General features: G+C 49.5%; 1 long non-coding RNA gene across 2 annotated transcripts in view; it reads left to right on the top strand.

Moving 5' to 3' along the window:
• Window positions 1-3,937, top strand: part of LOC106697435 — a 5,006-nt gene extending 1,069 nt beyond the window's left edge. The window contains exons 2-3 of one of the 2 annotated variants that reach the window (XR_001348539.2): window positions 1,803-2,085; window positions 3,217-3,937. This is a non-coding gene — a long non-coding RNA (uncharacterized LOC106697435). The remainder of the gene's footprint in view (window positions 1-1,802; window positions 2,086-3,216) is intronic. The other variant, XR_002829691.1, reaches the window with a different exon arrangement.
• The last annotated feature ends 16,746 nt before the right edge of the window (window positions 3,938-20,683 follow it).

A 20,683-nucleotide genomic window follows, 5' to 3' on the forward strand; every position in this document is an offset into this window, starting at 1 on the left:
GGCCGGTTTGGGGTTGCATTGGTCCCAGAAGGGCTGGAGGACGATGAAGAGAGTGGGCTTGGTCTGCCCCTACAGGACACCTAGTTGGGGTTCTCAGGAACATTCATTTCCCAGTGGTTGATTCGGGCAAGAGCTTGGTGCGGTGCCACTGCTTGGGTGTGGGCCTGGTCTTTTATAAGCCAGGAACAGACAGTCCTATTTCCCGTATACCAGCCTGCCCCCTCCCCACTCCACACCCCACCCCACACTGCCACCCTTAATGAGCAGCCCTGGTCCTTTCTCAGCACTAGAGCAGTGTGTGTGTGTGTGTGGGGGGGGGGGGGTGAGGGAGTGTTGGGGGAGGGCAGGTGCCTCCTCCTCTCCAGTGGCTTTCCAGTCATCCGGGGCTCCCAGGCCTTTAGTGAGCTCCGAGGCTAACACTGATATAGGGGCAGGTGGAAGCTGAAGCCAACATCCTCTAGAACCAGCCCCAGCCAGTGAAGTGGCACCTGAGCATGCAGGGCTGGCCCCAGGAAACCCGGGCACTTGCCACAGCTTCAGACCTCGGCCTCACATACACATAACTATTTCCAGTGCTCCCCTTCCTCCTGCCGCCCACCTTAGCACAATCTGCCCTTTCGTTCATGCCTCAGATTCTGGCTGAGCACCTATATGTGCAAGGCAGACCTTGGCTGAGACAGGTAGGCTGTGGCTCTCTCCTCTCAAATCTAAAAGGCCAGGAAGGGAAAGAGCATTAATTGAGTCCTTGCTTGGTGTCAGGAGCTTTAGATGATCTCTCTCAATCCTGCCCTCATACCTAAGAGGGAGGCCTCAGCATCCCCCTAAGAACAAGAACGGTGTGGAGGTCAAGAGCAGGGACGCTGCCACTTGACTGCTGAGTTCAAAGTGCAGCTTTGCTCCTCACACTCTACGTGACCTTGGGCAGGTGATTGACCTGCATGCCCGCCTCCCTGGGAAAATGGGAATCAGGCTATTGTGGGCATTGACTACTAAATTAGCTAATTTATGTAAAAACTGCATAGAGCAGCCCTACACTGTCAGTTGTCCCTATATGTTGTTATCGATTATATGTTGAAGATGAGAGAACAGAGGCCACGAGACCGAGTGCAAAGCCTGATTCTAATGGGCTCCACACGTGTTCTTCCCTGTTCCATTTTGCTGCTCGTTAGCACTGCAAAGTGCTGTCCCAGGGGTGGTTACGTTTAGCTCATGACCAGAGCCTTCAGTGCATTTTAGACCAGCGTGTGAGAGAGAATTGGGGGAACAGGAGCCACCTGGGTCTTGTTTGGGAACCCCAACATTGTGTCCCATGAGCTGAGGGTTGCCAGCTACCAGCAGCGGCCCGTGTCTCATCTCTGGATGTTCTAGAGCAGTGGTTCTCAACCTTGGCTGCACATTAGAATCACCTGGGAATCTTTTTAAAATCCTGATGTCTGGGCCTCATCCTCCGGAAATTCTGTTTCTTTGTTATGGGGTCGGGCCACACTCATTAGGAACAAAGAAACAGAATTTCCAGAGGATGAGGCCCAGAAATCAGGATTTTGAAAAGATTCCCAGGTGATTCTCATGTGCAGCCAAGGTTGAGAACCACTGTTCAAGAGAGAGCTGGCGCTGGCATCCGCCCTCTACTCAGATGCTGGCTGAGGCCACACCATTCTGACTTGAACCTCCTTGTCCCCATCCCCATCCTAGAACCTGGGTGGTTTTTCCTGAAACTATGGCAGAGCTGGAGTTTAAACCCAGGCCTGCCTGACTTGGGTTTTCTGCCTGACTTGCCCATGTTTTCTCCCTTCTTATCTCAGTCCGTTGCCCCACAGCTGCCCAGACCTCTGTGGCAGACAGACAAATGAGGCCACGGGGCCTGGCACAGTCACGACTTGGCCTTCCTGTGCGGTGGAGGAAGAGGACAGGAAACTGGGACAAAGGCCAACGATGAGTGCAGGCACACGCATATGCATAGCTGAGTGATGTGATCACTCCATTTGGAAATCCAACCGACAGGAAGATCAGAGGCACCCACCTCACATGCCGAGGGACTCCCTTCAGGCCCAAAGCAGAAAAGGACCCAGACGTGTCTTGGGTCAGGTAAGCTACGCGCAGTGTTCTCTGGAGCTGACATCATACTCTCCTAAGGAGCTTTGCGCCCTTGGCCAAATCTCTCCGCCTCGCTTAACCTCAATTTACTAATATGTAAAGCAGGACAAATGAGCCCAACCTCACAGGTGTTCCTAATGGTGAAATGGGAGGCCATACGCAGGCACGCCAGGCAGGGGCTTGCACACAGGAGGTGTTGACGAAATGGGAGTCTTCCTAGACTGTGTAAGAACCCAAGGACTTAGTTCCACCCCAGAGACAAAGATCTGGGCGCAGCCTCACATGGATAAAGAAGCAAGCTCACGTGTCACTTTATTGCCCTGTGGGTGCCAGGGGCCCTTCTCAGGAAATCCCCACCTGGATCCAGCGGTGTCTGTGATGGGTCTCTATAAGCCTCTGTGACACAGTTGTCCACATGCCCCTCCACTTCTGATGAATTTTATTGATTTCAGAGAGGAAGGGAGAGGGAGGGAGAGAGAGATAGAAACACCAATGATAAGAGAGAGCATTGACCGGCTGCCTCCTGCATGCCCCCTACTGGGGATCGAGCCCACAACCTGACCAGGAATCTAACCGTGACCTCTTGGTTCCTAGGTCGATGCACAACCACTGAGCCACACCGGCCAGGTTGCCCCTTCACTTTTAGTTAGACCCTCCAGGCTTTTCTGTGTTGAGCTCACTGGTTTCCTTAAAGCAAGGTGATACTTGCCACAGGTGGACCCAGTTTTCCTCAGTTCTGCAGTGAGTGTCTGGATGCCCGTCATCCTGCCCACTTAGGACGGGGAGAGCAAGGGCCCTGAGCTGGAGGGGGGCACGCAGGGGAGCCTTCAGCAGTCTGGGAACCGTTCATCCCAGTCCCAACGCCAGGAAGCTGGGTCTCAGAGGGAGCTCCTCGGGGGCCTGGGGAAAGGCTGTCAGGGCAGTAAAGGGATATCTGGAATGTTGACAAAGGCTCGGTAGGAATCTCTGTCCAATGAGAAAGGAAACAGAAAGTAGCTGCCCAGATCAAAGAGCAAGAGTTTCAGCAGATTACTCACCATGCCTAGAGGATGACTGTTGACCGGATTGTTTATTCCACAGGTATGAAGGGAAAGGCTTGTTATTTTATTATTTTTTTTGCAGGGTTTCTCCCCACCACCAGGCAGACTGTTCTCATTCTGCGTTTTCAGAGTCCAGGGTGCTAACCATTACACAGTGGCACCTCCTTCTTCCTTCTCAATCAGCAGGCCCAGGGTGGTCCAACTCCAAGAATGTCCGGGCCGACCAGAATGTCCTGGGAGAAGGGGCGCGGTGTGGAGCCAGATTACCTGGGTGCGGGCTGTTCCCCTCTCTCCAGCATGTGACCTCTGGAACTGAAAGCTGCTCATCTGGAAAGAGGGACAGTTGCTGTGGCAGCAGCCTGTGAGAGCGTGTGCCTCGGAAGCAGGAGGCCTCTCCTAGAGCAGTGACTGGTCACTTGTCATGAACTTAAATAAGCAGGAACTCTAATTTCTCTCCAGGCCAAAACCTTGGGGGATTTGTAAAGGTCTTAAAGGCTGAAGAGCAGTTAAGTGCTTTTGGTTTCTCACCTGTTCCTCCATCCTGTCCCCATCCTCTTGGGGGAAATACGGGGCCCTTTGGGGGAAGCCTTTGCAAGTGACACCATCAGGCCTCAGCCAGGCTCCCTGCAGGTCAGAGGAGCAGCCCGGGCGGGGGAGGGCGGCTGAGGGCGGCTGGGAGCACTTCCCACCTGGGTCCAGGCTGCATTATACACTTCTCCTTTTGTGGGCCACTTCCTCAGTTAAAATATATAAATTTAAAATTATATTTAAAAATAAAATTATATTTTATGACTGCATTGGTATAAAAATAGGTATAACCCAGGCTAAATTCATTATTACATATTCATGTGATTTTTCTTGTGGTGGTCATTGAAATGAAATATAAGAGAAATGAATTACGGGGAGCGATTTGGCCGCTGGGGGGCAGCACCAGCTCACTAGATGCTCTCGGGAAATCTGGGCGGTAGATGGTGGGCAAAGACTGAGCCAGGACTCCTACCGCTGACTCACAAAAGGCTTGTGCTTCTCCCAGCGTTTCCTCGGAGAGGGCTGTGTTTGCGCCTCGCATCAGCCCCACCCCGCCCCCATCAGGCGGGCGGGGCAGCAGTGATCGGAGAGGCTCCCGCTGGGAGGTACCGGGTCCTGTGGGTCTGGGTCACCCAGGCAGAGGCGGGCCGACCGGAATGTCCTGGCTCTTCCTGCGGTGCTTCTCTCTCAGAGCCTCAGCCGACCTGGATCCTCCGAGCAGACCAGGGCAGGACCGGGCGGCCAGACCTACCCTTGACCATGTGGGCAATGCCGCGCAGCCCTTCCACAAACTGGCAGAGGGGACCCCACATTCCAGGCCGGCCCACCCCAGCCTCCCTGGGGCCAGGCACGCCTTTGTTCACTCCGTCTGCGTGGCCCACCGCAGGCTGAGCCTGTAGGTGGGAGACATTCATCCCCTCCCTCCCTGGAGAACTGAGCAATGTCAGAGGCACACAGGAGGCATTCCCTGTGCGGAGGATAAGGAAGCAGGCGCTCCGTCTGCCTGCAGTGCCTGGGCTAGGGGTGCAGCAGGGTAGGAAAGACCAGAAGAAAACAGCACAGAGCACCACACGATCCATCTCAGAGGCGGCTTTCCTGCCTCCCCAGGGGACACCCCGCACGCTGCCTGGTGGCCTGCAGTGCACACAGGAACATAGGCCTCTCTGCCCTCAGCTCACCAGGGGGAAGGACGCCTCCGAGCGGGGGCGGGGCCTTATGGGTAGCTAGTCCCCACAGTGTCCCCCAGAAGTGATGAGAATGGTGCACAAGCCCATGTGAGAAATAAAAGGCAGGTTGTCCCTTTGCTGGATGAGCAGAAAAAGATTGTGCATTTTTCAAAGGGAATCGTGAGATGCCAGTTGACTCTGACATGGATGTGGCAGAAAGCCACTGGTGGTTGGTACTTTCTGAGAGCAGCCTTGTGGTTCCAAGGAGCCAAGAGGGTTCTGGGAGCAAGTAGCCGTTGGCCAAGTGTGGCCAGGCCTGAGGCCAAGTCATGGCATTACACAGAGGCCTGGAGAGGGGGATGGGTTGGTGGGGCCCCGTGGATGGGCCCCTGGGCGTTCCAGACGCTCTGGGGACAGAGGTGACATCCACCCACTGAGCCGGGCCTGTCCCCGGGGTCACCAACAGGCAGGAATCTCTCCCCACTCACACAGTGACCCAGTGCTGGTCTGGTTAGGCAGGCCCCACAGAGGAGGCATGATAGGCCCGTCACCTGGGTGAAGAATCAGAGTCACCGTTCAGTCTCTGCATCTCCACAGCCCCAGCCCTGACCCCCCAGGAGACGGGTGAGTGGAGGTGGCGGTCTAGTCTAGGTTGGGAGGAGGGATGGGAAGCCTGTTGAGGAAAGGAGAGGAGCCTTGGCAGAGTGCCTGGTTCTCCCAAGGCTGGGGGTCCGGTGCCTCCCTGGGAAGCGATCAGACGCGGCAGTCGCAACCACTGGTCAAAGCTGACCCAAGGAGGGTTTCCCCCAGACTCAGCCAGACCCCACGTCAGGAGCTCTGGGCCAGAGGAAGAGGGGCTTTCAGAACCGAGGAGGACTTTTAGGGCGACCTACTCCCACCCCTCATCTTGGCACTGGAGGGACTTTGGAGAAAATAGAGTCCAATGTTGCCCCATAGGATGGTGTGACTGGCTGAAGGCCCCTGGCTGCGCAGAGGACAGGAACAGGAAGTCCTGGTTTATGGCCCAGAGCTCTTGCTGGTAGATGACACGACCTGGAAAATGGAAGGGAAAGGTGGCTCCTGAGGAGCTGGGTGTCTCTCTGAGGTCATTGGGCTGAGGTGGAAAGTGTACCTTAATTTTAAGGCCAGACCAGAGGAGGAACCAGGCCACAAAAACAGTGCGATTTATCAGAACAGCTGGACCAACAAAACACACAACCAGCTCGAGATCACATGATGGGAAGGACGGCTGTGACATGGTGTCTGATGCTCCTTCCATTTCATGTTCTATGACCTGCTGTTCTAAGAGCCTGAGGCTCCAAGGAGACCAGAGGGAGTCTGTGTGCCGACTTGAAGGAGGAGGCCCAGGGGCTGGGCGGGGGGTAGGTGGGGGGGTGCAGTTACTCATTCCACTGGGGCTTCCCTGGACCACTCAGGCAGTGCTGAGTCAGCAGCTGCTTCTGAGATTGGCACCATCGCCCAAGGCCTTCAAGGGTGATTTAGCAGAAAGGGATAGAGCAGGGCATTGCCCTGCGTGGAGAGGCCTCCCACTGGGGAACTGGGGAACCGGGGAATCGGAGAACCGCACACCTGTGCCTTCTGTGGACACCCCCACCTTTGGGAAAGCAGAGGGCTGCCTGCCTTCCTCCCTGCGGCTGTCAGAGCCCCGTGTGACCCAAAGCCAGTTTGGTTTCTTGAGCTCAGCAGCCGGATTTCTTCCAATGTTTATTTTGCTAAAGAGAAAGGGCGCCGAGGGTTTAGATTTGGAAGACACTGCCAATTCTGTAATTCCACAGATGAAGAAACAGGTATGAATAGATGATGTGCTTTCCCCAAGATTAGGCAGAACCTCTCTCCTCGAGGCCACCGTGACACCTGGCTCTAGTCAGCAAGGGCTCTGGGCTTCTCTGAGAGGTGAGCCACAGGCCCAGCCCTGTGCTTGGGCCTGTCTGTGGCAGGCAGAATAATGCCAAACACACCCCCTCCAGATACCCACCCCCGTCTCCAGAACCTGTGAATATATCACTATGCATGGCAAAAAGGACTCTGCAGATAAAGTAAGTGAAGGAGTTTGAGGTTAACGGGATTGCTCTGGGTTATCTGGGGGAGTCTTATGCAGTCACAAGGGTCCTTATGAGTGAAAGATGGAGGCAGGAGAGGCAGAGAGAGAGATTGAAGATGCGTGCTGCTGGCTTTGAACATGGGGTGGGGGCGTCGATTCAAGGCATGCAGGAGGACTCCTGAAGCTGGGACAGTAAGGAAACAGCATTCTCCCCAGGGCCTCCAGAAGGAACGAAGCCCTGCTGACACCTTCATTTTAGCCCACTGAGATCGTGCTGGACTTCTGACCCCCAAAGCTGTAGTCTAATAAATTTGTGGTAATGTATTATTATGGTAGCACCAGGTGACTAATTCATGTCACCTTACCTCCCCATCCCACTGCTGTTTAGTTTGTGGTCTTCAAGAATATGCTTGAAAATGAATTTGCCACCCCTTGATTTCTACTTAATGATATACAACGATAAATAATTCTGAAAATCACAGTAAAAATACCAAGTCCCTTCATTCAGTAACAAAAGCTGTAGAGGCTGAACAATTTGGACTCAGTTGGATATAAAAACTAAACCACTGAATTTTTCTCTCATCACCAACCTCCTAAGCTCCCTCTGCTGGATTATTCTTCCACGTTCGGAGGTGAAATGCTAGGCTATCCTAAAGTTTTTCTGGTCACTTTCAGGTATTAATAGACATCTCACTTTTAGGTATGGAAAGTCCAGTCTAGTCTCACAGCAAAGCTTTAATCTCTCATCTATATATATAAAAGCCTAATATGCTAAGTGTCCAACCGACCAGTCGACCGACTGGTCACTAGGATGTGCACTGACCACCAGGGGGTAGATGCTCCAAAGGGTAGGTTAGCTTGCTGCTGGGGTTCACTGATCAGGACTGGGTGAGGCAGGGCCAGACACACCCTGGAACCCTCCCGAGGTCCCTCCTGTGGTCCCTTCCCAGTTACTGGCCCCAATTGACCCTGATTGGGACTGGGCGAAATGGCCCTGATCAGCCCCGATCGCCGGCCAGGCGGAGGGAACCCCTGTGCACGAATTTTGTTCACTGGGCCTCTAGTTGAATATAAAGCTTCTCCCACCCTAGTTTGGGCCTGAATAAGACTCTGAACCATGCAGAAGAGCAGAGGGTGTGCTGGGGAGAAAGGCGGTCAGCTTCTCGACCAGTTTCCTACCTGATTCTCCCACTCCTCTGCACTCACTTTGCAGGCTCTGGCTCCTCCAAGGTGGGGAGGGAAGGGGCAGATCGGACCGACTCCGAGTGAGGTAGATGTCCCAGTGACAGCTCCTTACTCATGGAGGATTTGGGAGATCTCCAACCACACAGTTGTCCACCAAGGTGTCCCAACTACTGGCTGACTCCTACGAGCTCTTCCTTCAGCTCCTCCACCACAGCGCACCCTGTAAAAAAGCCAACTTTCTGTTAGGAGCACCTCACTCCATCTTCTTGGATGGGGTCTCTTTCATGTTGACACCTTCCACAGCCTCCGTCTGACCCCCAGTGGAGGCACCTCTTTGCTCTGCAAAGCACTGCAGGTGCCCGCCCTGCTCACCAGCCTCATCACTCTCCTGTCCCAGGCAGCTCCAGCCCGAATCTCACCTCTGGATATTTCCAGGTAAGTGTCAGTGTTCTGAACCATCCTAGTCCACTTCTGCCATTGGATGGTTTGTGGGAGGTCGCTGCCCCTGGAGCATGGGGAAGGGTAGAGCCGAACAGACACTCATGGCATCACCCTGGCTATGTTGGAGCATTTCAGGTCACATTGCAGACCTCATTGCAGTCGGGCTCCGGCCTCTGTTTCCCTAAGTTCCTGGGGACGCAGGTCAAGCCCTCCTAAGAAGCCTCTCCCCACATCCTGTCTCAGTCCTGCCATGGATGGCATGGGACCAGTTTCACAGCTCTGACCAGCTGGGAGGTGAGATGTCCCTCTCCTCCTGGGAGATATCCCGCCTGGTCCTAGTGGTTCACTGGACGCTCCCTCCACTTGGCCTGAGTTGAAGATCCACATTCTCAGCGCATTGACAGCTCTCCTCAAAGAAGTCCCGCCCCCCCTCCTCTCCTCCTCAGTCTCCTCCCCTCCTCTCCACACCCTGTGGCAGGTGATGGGCACAGGGCCACCGGGCTGGGTTTTATTGATCACTGCTTAGCAAGCTCTGTGTGGACGGCCTGGCCCCCTCCTTAGAATGTGCAGGGGCCACATAATACCCCTAGTCCTCAGCTGACATTCCGTAGCAACAGGAAAGGCCCCCTTATCATCCTGCTCCAGACCAATGGAATGTGTCATGTTTCCCTTTTTGCCTTCATTGCCAAGGCCAAGTTTAATACCTGTCTGAGAGGCGTCCCCTTAGCCTAGAGTTTTGAATCTTTGGCTCTGTCTACCCTTCTGCCCCCTCCTCACTCCCTCCCTGTAGCTCACTCTCTCCTTCTCTCTTCTGCTTTCTTCCTGGTGCATTTGCCGCTGCCCCGTTGTTCTTTTCTCTTGCTTTGATGATTCTGTCCACTTGCTTAAAGCTGAGGCGGAGTCATCTAGAAGTAAATGAGCTGTTTTGTTTTGTTTTTTTAAATGGCAAAGTTTTGCTGTACATCTCCCAGGGGATGGTCACATGGGGCATGAGGAGACCATGGGTGCTTTTTCCTGTGCAAAGTCACCACACCCAAAACACACAGCTGGCATTAGTTTCACTAGAAGTTACAGTGGTATTTCTCTTGAATCAGACGGTGAAAGATACATGACATGACTTTGCAGAAACAACTGGCCACACGTGCCACAGAAGTTGGAGACACATTGAAGGCAATGTCTAAAGCAAGAATGTCTTATTTTCAAAAGAGACTAGTGGTGGCTAAGGGAGCAGGCACGAGACACACGTGCTGAGGAATTGCAGCGCTTGGGAGAGTTGCTGTATCAGAAAAAGAGGGAACTAGATGGCCACGTGTGAGAGGTCAGAGTGCCACATCGGGGCTCAGAGCACAGTCAGGTGGTCACCACAAGGGATGGAGTGGCTCTATGGCCTGGATGACCCAACTAAGACTTCCTAAATCATATTAGGACAAGAGAAAGGCTGATGATTATGGGAAAGGGAGCCAAATGGTGGGAGCAGAGATAGAGGAGAGGCGCTAAGGCAGTGATGGCGAACCTTTTGAGCTCGGCGTGTCAGCATTTTGAAAAACCCTAACTTAACTCTGGTGCCGTGTCACATATAGAAATTTTTTGATATTTGCAACCATAGTAAAACAAAGATTTATATTTTCGATGTTTATTTTATATATTTAAATGCCATTTAACAAAGAAAAATCAACCAAAAAAATGAGTTCGCGTGTCACCTCTGACACGCGTGTCATAGGTTCGCCATCCCTGCACTAAGGCAAGGGAGAGCTGTGCCCACCCTGTGGGAACAGAGAGAGGAGAGGCGGTTTCAGTGTCTGCCGGTCTGCGGCGGGACTGTTCTGAGTCTGGATAACATGGGCTCGAGAAATTTAATATTTTGGTTGATGGTTTCCTGAAATATACAACTTGGGCTATCTAAGCTTGATGTGCTTCACCATTTGATGAAGAGACTTCTGATGAGGACCTGCCTCTGCTGGGGCTGGAGAGGATGGGCTGATGGAGTCGCAGCACACTGTGGCTCTGGGGAGACTAGCATGCTTGCGGGTCACTGTTCAGTGTAAGCGAATAGATGAACGCTCCAGGTCCGCCTCAGTCCTTGGGCCTTGTTTTTAGGATAAAAGAGAGCTCTCAGGACATCGCCTTCCCTCAGAGCAATGGTTCTTGTTAGACTTTCGTGGACATCAGGTCACTCAGAGGACTTACATTGCTGAGCTGTGCTCCCCATCTATCTGATTCAGTAGGCCTGGGTGGGGCAAGCCCTGTGGTTATACTGGGCTGTGGTCCAGGGACCACACTTTGAGAACCACTAAGAGTCTCTTCCCGCCCTAACTGGTTTGGCTCAGTGGATAAAGCGTCGGCCTACGGACTCAAGGGTCCCAAGTTTGATTCTGGTCAAGGGCATGTACCTTGGTTGAGGGCACATCCCCAGTGGGGGGTGTGCAGGAGGCAGATGATCGATGTTTCTCTCTTATCAATGTTTCTAACTCTCTATCCCTCTCCCTTCCTCTCTGTAAAAAATCAATAAAATATATTTTTTTAAAAAGAGTCTCTTCCCGGCACCCCCCCCACCCCATGCCTAGACTACTCCCCCAACCATTAATTACAATCTCTAGAGGGGGGCACAGCATCAATATTTTTTTAAACTCCCTGGGAGATTCCAAAGATGAGCCCAGCATCAGGCCTACTATTCTACGTGAATGATTTCTAAGTGATAGACATTAAAAGACCATCATTTGGGCAAGAAAGCAGCATTTCCTGTCCTATAATAACACAACACTGGGGTATAACTGTAGAATGAGGGTTCCCACTTGTTGAATACTGATGCTGTCCCAGGATTAACTAATTTGTTCCTTACAACTTTCCCCACTTTATAAAGGTACGAAACAGGTGCCCAGTGAAGTTAAGTAACTTGTCCAAGGTCATGTCCCTAGTGACAGGGCTGGGATTTGAACCCGGGCACCCTGGTCTCAGAGTCCCTGTATGAAGCCTACCCTAGAGGGCCCTGGGTGCTCAGTTCCTGGGAGTCTACTAACAGCTTTGCAGTCTGTGAGCAGTACTTCGGGTGGACATGGACTGAGTCCCACCATCTATGAAACTGGGTTGGAATCCAGGATCCACCATTTCATAGTGATGTAACGTGAGCAAGTCCTTTAGGCCTCCGGAGCCTGTCTTCTCATCTGGAAGGTGGGTGTAACTGCGTCTCCCTCAGATGCCTGCGGGAAGGCTGACAATAAATGAGGGAGGTCCTTGGCCCAGTGCCTGACACAAGGCTGAGGTGCAAGAAATGTCCACTGTCTTCCTCTTCTCTCTCAGCCTTTCCTCTCACGGTCCTCAGAACCCCAAAGAGTTTTTCCCAGTTGCTTCTTGAGCGACTGCAAACACCATTTTCCTCACCATTGGCAGACACGTTTGACTGAACACATACATTCTGGGGAAATGAGAAAGTCTTCCTGCTGTATGGAAGGAAGCGCAGCTGTTAGGCTTTGTTGAACAATGAGTGGGACACTCCGGACACTTGAAATGAAGGAAATGTGTGCTGCTCCTGGAGGGAACAGACGGCCTGATTCACCGGCTGTGGTGTCCCAGCATATCCCAGAGCAGCTGCCCCGCACCAAGGGTCCGGGTGCTGGGTGGGGCACCCACAGCCGTGGGGCGTGCTGCGAGTCAGTTGTTACTAATGAAAAAGTCCTGAAGCTCCTGAGTGACTCACTCACCACAGTCATACGTTAGACTAGATGGGCTTTCTTGAGGGGAGGGAGACGGGCAGAGCCCAGCTCACTGTGCTTGTGCACAATTCCCGGGTAGGCTTTTGGGAGTCTTACAAGCTAAAAATGATTGCACATGCTGTTTAAGACATTTTTAGAGAATCCAGAATAGCTAATTTTTATATGCACTCACTTCTGGGAAGTTTTGAGGGGGGTCATTAAAGGAGATAGAGGTACTTTAAGCGAAGATGGGGTAAGGAAATCAGAGAAAGAAAACTGGTGGTGGTTGGGGGAAACAAGAGAATGCGAACTGATCTACACCTAGGCTAGGAGGGATCCTAGACACTGAGCAGAAAATAGAGCTCGGAGGCTCCTGGCAGTGGAGGCAAAAACAACCGCACAATGCATTCTGTGACTTTCCTGTTTTCATTGATTGAAAAGGAAAAAAAAAAAGCACAGCCAGACTTTATCCTAGCACTGAAGTCCAAGTGGAAATTGTCTGCAAGGTTTTGTTGTTGTTGTTTTGAATATTAAGCAATGTAATGAATGTCTATGGCAGTTTTACAGAGAATGTAAAGTTGTTCTTCGCCTGACCATTTCTTCAAATGACACGGGATACATGATCTGAGAAAACAGCTCTACTGAGCACCAGAGTAACCCAGTCCAGGAGAGAATGTTACGTCCTGAGAAGGAAAACTTTAGTACCTTGTATATTACCATTGCTGATTGGGCAACATCTAACGGCCCTACCCTTTAAATGCAGAGAGAAACATTATTGGAGAGCACCATTTACTAGTTCTTTAATAGGAGTATGTTTAACGGTGAACAATTTGCTGTGTAGGCCAGACATCTGAAGTGCAGCCTATGGAAGGAAAGGGAATTGAAATTTTGTGCTTCTATTTGAACAAAAAGGTGTTGAGGTGAAAGGCATTTGTGCAAATTCCAAGGAGATTTTGAAAAACAAAACCTCAACATTTGATTAACTTATATTTCAAACAAAAACTGGAATAGCTTGCTTGGGTTTCTGAAGTTAACAATAGCAAAAAGGGGGCCTGTTTTGAATTTCAAAGAAGCAGGGTGAGACAGGAGTTAAGAAGAATCGCCATAGTCTTCCTAAATGCATTCTCATCACTAAATGTATTAGCTTCTTAAGGGTAATACATTTCAGATGGTCAAAATTCAGATGGTCACTCAACTGTGGCCCAGCACACCCTTCATTATTAAACTCGGCCTAAAAAAGTTTCAGGAACCTTCAGAGTCAAGGGCAGAACCTGGGGCTCAGCCCAAGTCACTAGAGCGACTCTAGAACCTCCTATCTTCCTGAACACGTGGCCTCTTACCCACCCCACAGCCCAGAGACCACCTGCAATCTCCCGGATGCTGCTCAGATCACTGAGCAAACTGTTGTTTGCAAAAGAACAGGTTCAGTTTGTAAGAAAGACAGGGAACACCAAACACCCAAGCACAGGGCACAGGCACTAGGCGAGGCCGAGGCCTGCAGGCGAGCTGTGTGGACTCCAGGCGCTTAAGCTCTCCCTGCCTCTCCAATGCCCAAGGCTGCACCAGGGTAGGGAGGCCCTCTGGGACCCGGGGTGCAGGGAGGGCCTTGGCCGCAGGCACAGAGCCCTGACCAGCATTCAGCAGACCCTGGACAAGGGCATGTGTCCCTGAGAGACCCTGCCATAGGTGCTGTGGCTTCAGGCTGCTGAACACATACATGAGCTGGTTCCCGGGTTGCGAGTTCCTTGGACGTGTGGTCTGTCACTTGCATGGACGGTCTGTAACCCTGAGCATACCGGCTAGCAGAGGTACCACCTCATCCCCAAAGCTGCCAGCCTCAGTCTTGGCGGAGCAGTGGCAGGAGCGAAGGGGGCTCGGGCCTTGGCCACACTCGTCACACCAAGTTAGACACCCCGCCTTCCAGGCTCATTCCTCTCCTGTGAAATGGGACCAATGCCGACACGAAGCTTCCTACCCACCTCCCAGGCTTACGAGGATCCTATGAGGCAACAAATATGAAAACAGTTTGAAAATGGCAACCTTGCTTGTCATAAATTAACTCACTTGTCAATCCCCTTTCCTCCTAGATTAGAGTTGATTTGGGCCTTTGGGTTTTCTTAGTTTGTCTTTCCTTATAGTGACTCTAATTTTAAATTTATCTTTGCTTCCCACACCTAAAAGAACCACTTGACCTGCGGTTTCATGTTTCTACTCTGCTGTTTATAACTCCTTTTCTATTCAGGTTTGGAGGCCCAGGCCAGATATAAAATTTCTCTGGATGGGGCCTATTTCACAACCACTTTTATATTCTGTTCTTCGAACATTTAGAATTGGGTTGATGGTAAAAATAATTTTAGATATTTTAACTTTTGCATAATAGTATTTTTTCTATGTATTAAAATAAGTACATAGTTAAGATTATTCAACTCTATGTAATTTAAGTCATAGACTAACTCTATGTAATTTTGTACCCTACATTTTTTTCCAGCATTATCACACATGTTACTATTTTTCCACAGCATTTAAAAGTGTATGTAAATATAATTTGTAATAGCCATTTCTCCATTTAGTAGGCTGTAACATAGTTTACTAAATCATTCCCCTACTGTTGGACATATGAGTGGTTTCCAATTTCCCACTGTAATAAATAATACTGCAATGAACTTCTCTTTTCATAAAGCTTTTTCTGCTTTCTCTTTGCTTCCTTAGAATAAATTTCTATAAAGACTTTTTGATGTGATGATGTAGAGCAGCGGTCACCAACCAGTGGTCTGATGATGTAGAGCAGTGGTCACCAACCAGAGGTCCGAAAGGTTGGCGACCGCTGATGTAGAGGGTAGCACTAAAATAGTTTGGAGCAATAGGATTTCATCAAATAACTATGATTGACCTGAAAACATGACAGAAAGAGAGCAGGATGGCATGGGAAATCTTCTAGAGCAGTGGTTCTCAACCTTCCTAATGCCGTGACCCTGTAATACAGTTCCTCATGTTGTGGTGACCCCTAATTTCATTGTTACAAATTGAACATAATTAAAGCATAGTGATTAATCACAAAAACAATATGTAATTATATATGTGTTTTCTGATGGTCTTAGGCAACCCCTGTGAAAGGGTCGTTCGACCCCCAAATGGGTCGCGACCCACAGGTTGAGAACCGCTGTTCTAGAGCCTTAAGGCCTTGTCCTGAATATAAATATAAATTTTCATAAATATATGAAATAATTGTATGCTTTAGAGCCTTACCCCTAAACATTTCACTAGCGTCACTGATAGCCTACACTTACGTAGAAAGCTGGGAGAGCGTTTGGCAGTGGGGGTGACAACCGCTTACTCCAGATGAAAGTAGCAATTGGCCCTATACCGCTGTCATCATGGTTCTGGTGACTATAGAAGTAGAAAGGTTCTTAGAGATGTCCATCCATTCCTCATCTTGCAGTTGAAGAAACTGAAGCTTAGCTCTCCTAGGACAGGGGTTCTTAACCCTGATGTGTATTAGAATGACCTTGGAGATTTTTAAAAATCCAGGTTCTCCTCCCAGATATTCTGAATTCCTTGGTCTGAGGGGCGCCCAGGTATCAGTGTTATACAAAAGCGCCATAGGTGGTACTAACATGACCTAGATTCAAGAAGTTCTGGTAAAGTATGGGCTTTAGAATCGCTATCTGGGCCCAATCCCAGCTTTGCCATTTACTGGCTCCGTGATTTTGAGCAAGTTAATGACTTCCTCTCAGAGTCCTCATTTGTACATCCTAAGGTTGTCATGAGGATGAAATGAAATTACCTATGCAAAGTGTATTTTGAGGTTCCTGGCAAAAGGTTGACATTCAAAAGTGTGGGGTTCTTTAGTAGGTACCCCAGGCCCCATAGCTAGTTCGTAGCAGAATTAGAGGGCCAGTCAGAAGCATGCTATGCACTCAATGAATGCTCGTTGGAGTTCTTTTTATAGGTTGATCTTTGAACATGAATATGCATGTAACTGAGCAGCTCAAACTCCACTTTGAGTCGATATTAGTCAGAAAAATAAGAGAGAGATTTATCTCATTTGCTAGGCATTAATTTGCATCTTACTTTCAGTTCTTCAGCTACAAAGGCACCCATTTTTACTCTGATAAAACAATTCATTATGACTAAACTCCTGCTAGAAAAAAAAGTCATACTTTTATAATTACATAAATGTATGAAAATGTTTCTGTAACTCGTGTAATAAGTTAAGGATATACCAGTTAAAATGTCCTTTAAGAAAATGGACATGAAAATTGTAAGTAAGACCCCTCCAGCAATGGGCTAATACTACTTCACATTTCACCAACTGTAGACTATAGGTTGTTAGCATAATATTTTCTGTCTCCATTCTGGATGGCTGGATGGACAGATAGATAGAGGACAGATAGATAGGTGGGATTTTGTTTTAAAAGACTAAGGCCTGGCTCGTCATTCATGGTGTATAAACCTTGGGAGTCACTTTTTCTTTGCTCTTTTGCCTTCTCAGGAGTAAAATGAGGGCTTTCATGCCCTGATGGGGCTTTAGCACAAAGGGAGTCTAGAATTGTGGTGCTGATCAGTAGGAGACAGTTGTTAAACATGTATTAAGCGCCTGCCGTGTGCCCATCACTAGGGCAGGAAGTCCTGTGGGAATTGCAAAGCCCTAGGCCTTGATGGGGATTAGCTTGGAGTCTAGCTAGGAGAGAAAAACCCCGCATATGAGGAACAACGAGGGACCCATTTCCACCTGAGAACGGTGATAAGTCCAGCCCAAGTGACTCATGCAAGAAATAAACGGGAACATTTAACAGATGACAATCACCGAGAAATGGAAAAGCGGTTGAAATCCAATTTCCTGCCTCTTGGCACTTTATTTTTCTTCAGTCTCTGACACAAAGTCCCGTAGAGTAATAACCTGAAACAAAGCTATTTTAGGCGAGTTGGAGCCAGGCGTTGCCTAACAGCACATTCTAACCCTTTGTCCACATTCTACGTCCCCATTACTTTGCCCGGTTTCCAGCAGCCTTTGCCAGCCCCAGGCCTACCCCGCCCCTTTGCCCCTTCGCAGACCTGTGTGCCTCAGGCAGCTCTGGACAGAGCCCGTACTGTGTCCAGGACACACAAAGGGGGCACAGTATGCAAATGGCCGTGTAGGAAGTGTGGCAGCAGGAATGTTTGAGCGGTGCCATCTCGCAGATGGCCACTGGGAGGGCAAGTCCTGAGCTGTGAGTCACCGCCCTTGGCAGGGCGGAGCAGCTGATGGCACTGGTGGGCATTTTTGTCTGACCCCATTCTGAGCAACTCCCCACGCACTTCAATGACCCGTTTGTAACAGTCGCTCCCAACAGCCAGGGAAGCAACGACAGGGGCGGCCTACAGATCGAACCTCAAAGTGAAGCTGTCTGGATTATGAAGATGGAGGAAGAAGTTTGAGAGACTGGCCGTGGACGGGTTCAACAAGAGCTGGCTGTGACCGTGGATTCGGGAACTCTCCGAGCCTTGGATATGATTTCCTCAAACACTGAAGGAGCACGGACCAGGGGCATGAGTGGCTCATTTTTCACGTGAGCGCGGCAGCCTTGCCAGGGGCAAGAGGATGCTTGCTGTAGCCCAGGGCTTTGGTCTCAGCACAGCCACGGACTCCCTGCGTAAACCACGTCATCTCCCTGGGTCTCAGTTTACCCGTCTGTAAAATGACGGGTCGATCCAGGTGAAATCGGAAGGCCCTTCCTGACAAGAACATCCTGATTCTACGCAAACCACTTGGGGGTTGCGAAGTGATTCATTGCTTCGCCCAGGGAGAGCTAACTTGGTGCAAGAGATGACTGGAGCGTATTCACCGACTCTGACTAAGTGGGCCGGGGCCCCTCTGTGCTGCCGCGCACGCTGCCGCCCCTGGGAAGAGAGAGCTATTTTGAGGCAGGGCTGATTAGAGATAAGGTGTCTCCTTTCTTCACAGGGCTCTGGCCCTGACTCACCCGGAGTTCTTGGGCTTAAAGCTTAACCCTTGATGGATGGCTGTAAGCTCACCCCTCGGCTTGCCCTGTGTAAACGGCTCCCAGAACACGGCTGCAGAGCCCCGGCTTTATCAGTGTCCCTAAAGAACATTCTTTGACCTCAACTTGCTTAGAGAGCTTTTCTGAAGTGCAGCCCTTGCTTGTAACCTCTCTCCTTGACATCTCTTGTTTGCTCTTTCCTGTTATTCCCAGAGTCTTCTGGGTTATATAAAGGGAATGTCTCAGTAATCCTCTTAACAGCACAGAAATCCGGCCACCCCCGGTTAGGCTGGGGGATGGGAGAGTCACAAGATCCCTGAAAGAGGCACTAGACCGGAGTTGCAAAAGCCTTTTGCATGGAAAAGCTCGGAACACAAAAGACCACTCGAGTTCTGCTGCTTTGAGTGCCAACAAAATTAACCACAAGGCACACTTATCCTAACATTTTAACTTTAAAAGTTTTTTTAAAAAAATCAACATATGTATTTAATGTTACACATGCCTGAGATATTTTCTCCCCATTTATTTCCACTCTTGGTGTGTTATCTTTAATCGATTTGTTTATTTTCTGGCTTGGGAATGTTGAAAGCACTCTTGTGACACGTGACATGACAGGACTGTGGGGCCGTGGCTCGGGCTGTGCCTGACTTTATTCAGTCGCTTGGTCCCTAACAAGCTGGATGCAGATGGAATTGCTAAAAACTGACTCATATTTCAAAGACACTTGAGAGAGTTCACCTCTTCTAAAAAAAAATGTGCACCAAAGCCCTTTCTAATGAGAATAACCACTTTTCTGTTTGTTTTAAAAATTAAGCTTTTTGAATTTTATGTTTTCTTGGCATAAGGGAGATAACCCAATGTGGAAAACACTGTCTGGAGACAGCGATGGAGTCACCATGACCCAAGGTCATGGGAAAGTTACAGTCACCTCTTTGAAGTTCTTTCTTTACCCGTGAAAACTGGATTGCGGGTGCGTGCTGAATTCACAGATACCGAGTGGATGGTGAAATAAAAAGAGGCCAGTCTGGGCTCCAGGGCCCGAGTTCCCTCTTGGGTTCTGTCCTTAACAACGGACAGAAAGGGCAAAGGGACAGACACCTTGGAAAGGTCGCTTTCTTTTCCATACCTTGGTTTCCTCATCTATAACATGAGAAGTTTGAACAAAACCCAGCAGTGGTAGGGAGCTCTCAGTTGCACAGAGGAAGTAGGCACATGAAAACTCATTTTAAGAAACATAAACTATTGCCCTGGCCAGTTTGGCTCAGTGATTAGAGCATTGGCCTGTGGACTAACAGGTCTCGAGTTTGATTCCTGTCAAGGGCACATACCTCGGTTAGAGGCTCAATCCCTGGCCCATGTGGGAGGCAACCAATCAATGTGTCTCTCTCACATCCATGTTTCTCTCTCTCTGACTTTCCCCCTCCCTTCCTCTCTCTCTCTCTCTCAAAAAAAAAAAAATCAATTGAGAAAGTATCCTTGGGTGAAGTTTAACAACTACATTACATATTTAACCCATTAACCTCTCAAATTCTTTCTTTTTTAAACCTTTTTATTAAATTTATTGGGGTGGCATTGGTTAGTAAAATGAGATAAGTTTTAGGTGTACAATTCTATAATACATCATTTGTATAGAGAGACCACATCAAGTCTCTTTCCATCACCATTTATCTCCCCTTTACCCTCTTCTACTTCCCTCCACCCCCTTTCCTTCAGGTAATCACCATACTGTTCTCTGTGTCAATGAGTTTTTTCTCTTTTGTTTCTTTTTGTTCAATCCCTCTATCCCCTTTACCTAGCCCCCTCCTTAGACAGTTGCCAGCCTGCTCTCTATATATGAGTGTGTCTCTATTTTGCAGTGAACATAGGGGTGCATCTATTCTTTCAAATTAGTGTTTTAGGTTTCTTGGGATATATTCCCAGAATAGGGATCAGTGGGCCACAAGGCAATTTCACTTTTTTCATTTTTTGAGGTAACTCCATACTGCTTCCCACAGTGGCTGCACCAATCTGCATTCACATCAGCAATGCACAGGGGTTTCCTTTTCTCCACATCCTCGCCAACACTTGTTGTTTGTTAATTTATTGATGGTAGCCATTCTGACAGGTGTGAGGTGATATCCCATTATGGTTTTAACTTGCATCTTTCTGATGGTTAGTAACATTGAGCATTTTTTCATATGTCTACTTGCCATCTGTATGTTCTCTTTGGAGAAGTGTCTATGCAGGTCCTTTGTCCATTCTCATATTCTCAATTACAAAGTTATATACCAAAGAGACAGTTTCACCCCACCCCTCAGCATCCCTCAGCTTTGTGGCCAAACTTGTTTAATCTGCACCTTCCCTCAACCCTCATGCACTGTTGGTGGGAATGCATATTGGTGCAGCCACTGTGGAAAGCAGTATGGAAGTTTCTCAAAAAATTAAAATGGAACTGCCTTATGACCCAAGATTACACTTCTAGGTATCTTTCTGAAGAAACTCAAAACACTAATTGGAA

This window comes from Myotis lucifugus, unplaced genomic scaffold (assembly GCF_000147115.1).
Source record: "Myotis lucifugus unplaced genomic scaffold, Myoluc2.0 scaffold_70, whole genome shotgun sequence".
NCBI classification, from domain to species: domain Eukaryota; kingdom Metazoa; phylum Chordata; class Mammalia; order Chiroptera; family Vespertilionidae; genus Myotis; species Myotis lucifugus.